Below are 6,009 nucleotides of genomic sequence, written 5' to 3'. Positions count from 1 at the left end.
AAATTCTATTTCACAAGGATGAACACCAACCAAGGCCTGGCTTGCCAGGTGAAAAATGTTTTGTTTTGTTTTTCCCACTGGAATGGAACATCATTAGTTCACGAAATATGAACTGTGGGCACTCATTCTTCACTCACTTCAAGTTTCTTGTATTGTCAGGGCCAGAGGGTTTTGAATTTGCTCAGGGTTCCACCAACAAGATCCACTCTTACAAGATGGGACATGGAAGGAGCAGAAGCCATCTTTTTCCTGTGACAGCGGTTGGAGGTGTGAATTTTCGGGTGTGAGTTGTTGTTTTTAAATTAAATTTATTGGGGTGACATTGGTTAAGAATTCTATACAAGCTTCAAGTGTACAATTCTGTAATATACCACCTGCATATTGCATTGTGTGCTCACCACCCAAAGTTGAGTCTCCGTCCATCACCATATATTTGGCCTTTATCTACCTAAAAAAATTGAAAACATTTACTCGTAAAGATATATGTATCCCTATGTTCACTGCAGCACTATTCACAGTAGCCAAGGTAGGTGTGAATTTTTGTAGGAGTCTCTGCAGTTTGATGCCACTCGCCTTCCCGGGTGCTGTGAAGGAGTCTGACATCTGCAGCAGACTGCTGACCTGGGCGGCAGCTACTCTTGTCTCTAACACTGAAGCTAAAACCAGTGACTTTTGCTACATTAGACTTTTTAAAAATATATATTTTATTGATTTTTTACAGAGAGGAAAGGAGAGGGATAGAGTTAGAAACATCGATGACAGAAAAGCATCGATCAGCTGCCTCCTGCACATCCCCCAGTGGGGATGTGCCCGCAACCAAGGTACATGCCCTTGACCGGAATCGAACCTGGGACCCTTCAGTCTGCAGGACGACGCTCTATCCACTGAGGCAAACCGGTTAGGGCGTACATTAGACTTTCAATGGTGTGTTTTTTCACCTAATTCTAACCTAGAGTTTTTTATTACTAAACCGTAAACACAAGTGATCACGTGGAAAATGATGCTAAGTATTAAGTAACATTAAGTGCCAGAGAAGTAAGCCACCTAAAAATGCAGATGGAGCTAAGGGCAGGGGGAAGCTAGCAGAAAGGGGGCGTTTAGAACCTAGAAGTCTCAGGAAAAGCTGGAATGCTGGGGAGGGTCAGTGAATTCTGATCTAAGTAGAGGGAGGTAGTTCTCTATCCATTTGTACTGCTTGCAGCCTATGGGTAGACCATGACTGTAAAAAGTAAATGGCAACAAGTAAATCCCACTTCATCCAGTAAGTGAGAAAACTGCTTCGTTTCGCTCCTGCTTCTATTAGTTCCCAGCAGATTTCCACGCAGGAGCCCAGTCTCCCACCCCACACCGCCCCCCCCCCCCCCCCCCCCACCATCTGGCAGCATCTGTCCCTTACTAAGTCACTTAATAAGCAAGTCTAAAGATTATTTCCACCACTTCACCGGAGAGTTGTGATTATTAAATGATTGCTGGTGCGTGGAAGTGCCCAGGAGAGAACAGATCCAAAGCAGGACTCACTGGTCAGGGCAGCTAAGCAGGTCAGCTACAGAAGTTAGCTGGCTTTTCCCGGGAATTCTACTGCTCTGAAGAATTAGGGCAGTGGTTCTCAACCTTCTGGCCCTTTAAAGACAGTTCCTCATGTTGTGACCCAACCATAAAATTATTTTCGTTGCTACTTCATAACCGTAATGTTGCTACTGTTATGAATCGTAATGTAAATATCTGATATGCAGGATGGCCTTAGGCGACCCCTGTGAAAGGGTCGTTCGACCGCCAAAGGGGTCGCGACCCACAGGTTGAGAATCGCTGAATTAGGGGCATTAAGGAATCCAGATCTGGCTCTTGCTACCACTTGCCCCGCAGAAGGCAAGACATTGGAATCGTTCTGGCACCTAGAACTAAAATGTCACCTTTTTACTTACAGCTAAATCTGACATGCAACCTTGTTCACTTCATTCTCATATTTATGCTGGGTCATGTTAGTCATTAAAAAATATAGCGCTAAGACAAAGTACATTCCATCCTATCTCTCCAACTGAATGTACCCATAAAACCTGTACAGAATGTTTGGAAAGGCTATTAGAAGATTCTGAAAGTAAAAATAGGAGGCAGACTGAGGAAGACCAGAATTTCAAATACTACAAAACCAGTAATGAGTTTAACAGTTTTGCCCTTCAATATCCGCCAGCCCGCCTGGAGACAGCCTGTCACCCAGAGGTGGGTATTGACACAGAAAGAGAGGAGAAGTCCTCGAGTTTGGGCTCAAGATGTGAGCATGGGATCTCCAAGGGCTCCAAGAGAATGGAGAAAAATCACTCACTTTGTTGTTGTTCTCACACCTCAGCTCCAAGGACAACGGCAGCAGCATAGACTTGCAGGTCTAAATTCTGAGGAAGGGAATGTTTCTCTCTAATCAGAGGACCTGTGGTTTCAAGAGACTGAGGTGAACTCCCATGGCTTTTCTATTCTCTGTCCTCCTACCTCTCAGTTGAAAAATGGATAAACCTGTGGAAAGTGTACAGCAGAGCAGGGCTAAATGGGTAAAACCTGGGATTTCTGTCTGAAAGACTGAAGGGGAGTCACAGAAAACCAAAAGGCAACAGGTAGATCATGGGCAGGAAGGAGTTTTGGTACGTGAATCCTGTACATTTCTTTATGAACTCCTGGGCTCACTTCAAGCTGCACATACATGGATCTGATACTAAATAGCACACCAACAGTTGTTCAGTTATGAACTATGCAAAGAGATAGACCACTGTCCAGATCCCACACTGGCTACTGGGTGGCACGCACTTAAAACAATATTTATTATGTATATAATAGTCCCTAGCTTAGCCAATAAAGGGTCTATTTAAAGAGATGTAGTAAAAAGCACAATAGGTAATATTGAATACTAAAAGAGAATATTTGAACACCCAAAAGGAAATAGAAAAGGGGAAACAATAATAATTTATAAATGAGGAAACAAACAGAAAATAAACAAAATGGCAGTACTAAATTAAAAAATCTATATTATGTTAAATATAAATAATGTAAATGCACAAATTAAAAGAGATTACCAAAGTGGTTAAAAACATATGACCCAACTATATATGCTGTCTATAAGAACACATGTAATCACATGGGTAAGTTAAAAGGAAAAACATGGAAAAAATATGTATCTTTTAAACAATCCTAACTCTAATGGGCTGGTGTATCTAGTGAACAATAGCCCTCCAGGAGCCTGGGTATACGAAGAGGGAGGCGGCAGGAGTTCCAGAGGGTAAGTGGTTAGTGAGGGCCATGGTGGGAGCTGCAATCCCATAAAATTATGACCCATCACCTTATGTTCCCAACACATGGTCACATGAAGCTGGAAACTGGCTAAAATAGATGGTTTAGAGCAGCGGTTCTCAACCTGTGGGTCGAGACCCCTTTGGGGGTCGAACGACCCTTTCACAGGGGTCGCCTAAGACCATCGGAAAACACATATATAATTACATATTGTTTTTGTGATTAATCACTATGCTTTAATTATGTTCAATTTGTAACAATGAAAATACATCCTGCATATCAGATATTTACATTACGATTCATAACAGTAGCAAAATTACAGTTATGAAGTAGCAACGAAAATAATTTTATGGTTGGGGGTCACCACAACATGAGGAACTGTATTAAAGGGTCGAGGCATTAGGAAGGTTGAGAACCACTGGTTTAGAGAATAAATCAAATTGGACTTATTCTCACCATCTCATCTTTCCAAAAGACCGCCTTCTTAAAGATTAAACAATGTTTTTTTTTCAGAATTTGAAAAACTAGTATATCCATGGGGGGAAATGTTACTGCACCCAGCCCCTTCCATTGCAGCCATCCTGAAGTCTGGCATGTGTGATTGCCAAAGGCACTTGGTTTTCAGATGCTCTGCTTGTGCAGCGCCCGCCTCTTTCCCGTTGGTTGTTGCCATGCTTTGACTCCATTTCTCTCAGGTCCTATAGAGTCAGGGTCCTATTTTTCACCCTCATATTTATACCTTTACCTTTCAAGGAAAAAAGACTGCTTGGTATTGTTGAAAGAGGACAGGATCATCTTAGATCCTTCACCTCTTCCTCCCCAAAACTTCTAGACCTGGGTCTTGCCCGATTCCAGATATTAGGAATGATAGGCATTTTAAGCAGATCGAGGTAGAAAAACAGTATAGATAATGGATGGGTTACCCTTCTCCTACTCTCAAAGCTCTACTATCCCTGAAAATGCAAAAACAGTCTCCTGGGGGGAGGGGAGGGGGAGAGAAGCCTCAGCAAGATTATGTCTAGCTCTGACTGACTAGTCACAAGGTTCAGAACCCTTCAGGAGAAACCTCAGCAAGTTTATGTCTAGCTCTGACTATTCACAAGGTCCAGAACCCTTCAGACAGATTCTAGGCCTCCTGGGAGGGGAGGGGGGATAAAAGAAGGACCACCACCAAGAAGCACTCTTAACTACCAGAATTTATTTGTAGTGGCCATTCTTTTATCTGCTGTAAGCTCAGACTTGGAAAAAGATGTGATACATACATGCCACCACCAAGAAGCACTCTTAACTACCAGAATTTATCTGTAGTGGCCATTCTTTTATCTGCTGTAAGCTCAAAAGAAGATGTGATACATACACACAGTGGAATACAACTCAGCCGCAAGAAAAGAAGAAATACTGCCATTTGTGACAACATGGATGGACCTTGAGAATCTTAAACTAAGTGAAATAAGTCAGAAAAACCTGAGAACCATATGATTTCACTCATATTTGGAATATAAAACTGAAACTCATGAACACAGACAGCAGAGGAAAGGGGGTGGAGATGGGGTGAGGGGTTGGAAGGGGCTTAAAATATGGTGACAGAAGATGGCTTGGCTTTGGTGGTGGGCACATAGTGCAATATACATATCTTGTATCATACAAATGTATACTTGATACCTATGTGACCCTATTAACCAAGGTCACCCCAATAAATTTTTTTAAAGAATGCTTTTACTAGAGATCTGACCTTCTGTTAGGAGTTCTTAAGATTTGAACTCTAATGAAATCTTGTCAGAGATAGTGTCATAGAGACAAGAAACTAACATCAAAACAAACAAATAACATTAGCATGGACTATTGCCTTTTTCAGGGACAGTTTTGCTAAAAGCATTGTTCATTTAGACAGGGAAGTGAACTACCTGTCCTGTCTAGCTCTTTGTGCCGTCATTATTTCATTGGAGTGTCCAGTCCCCTGGTTCAGCTTTAAGATCCTGGTCTGAACTTTTGCAGCTGGAGGACTAGTTAGTTGGAAGGAAATGGCTCATGAGGGAAAAGGTCATACTCTCAAAATTCTTCTTAATAACTCGTCAATTGCTTGCTCAATCTCCCACTGAACTCTGGAGAGAGTCTATGATCTTTCAACTGGCTTGCCCCCAAAGCAAACTGGTTTCGCTGTCCTTTAAGCAGGTCATGTTCATTTGGAACTTTGTTCTCTCAGTCTGGTTTTCTTTCCTCTGTCCTTAAATCTATTCTGCTTCTTTGAAAAGTTGGTTCCTCTATGCTAGGTCACAATATTCTTGTTTGTTTGTTTGTTTTGTGTGGGTTTTTTGTGGGGTTTTTTCTCATTAAACTTTGTTATTTTAATGGGTCTCAAAATTCTGTGACAGATTTTTGGTCATGTTGTTCCCATTAAAAAGTACTGATTTTAAAAATTAATAACTTAAAAACTGCCACACACACAAAAGAACCAAATGGTCCACAAAACATTCTCCTTTCCTTCTGAAGGTTTTACGATGCATGTAATCATTAACCAGTCTTTTACTATTAAACTTAAATGGCCAATTGAGACAATTCTGAGACCGTTCTTCCACCACTGATTAAGACTGGGGTGGCAGGTGTTGGAAATAATATTCATTTAGCCTTCTGAGCTTTCTGGGCAGACTTGGTGGCTTTGCCAGCTCCAGCTGCCTTCTTGTCCACTGCTTTGATGACACCCACAGCAACTGTCTGTCTCATGTCACGAACAGCGAA

At 41.8% G+C, this 6,009-nt stretch overlaps 1 pseudogene; it reads right to left on the bottom strand.

Annotated features, from left to right (window-relative positions):
- Positions 1-5,889: 5,889 nt before the first annotated feature.
- Positions 5,890-6,009, bottom strand: part of LOC102256339 — a 1,502-nt pseudogene continuing 1,382 nt past the window's right edge.

This window comes from Myotis brandtii, unplaced genomic scaffold, assembly GCF_000412655.1.
Source record: "Myotis brandtii unplaced genomic scaffold, ASM41265v1 scaffold1186, whole genome shotgun sequence".
In the NCBI taxonomy this organism is placed as follows: domain Eukaryota; kingdom Metazoa; phylum Chordata; class Mammalia; order Chiroptera; family Vespertilionidae; genus Myotis; species Myotis brandtii.
The sequence above is the reverse complement of the archived record's forward strand: the minus strand, read 5'-3'. Positions and strand labels throughout refer to the sequence as shown.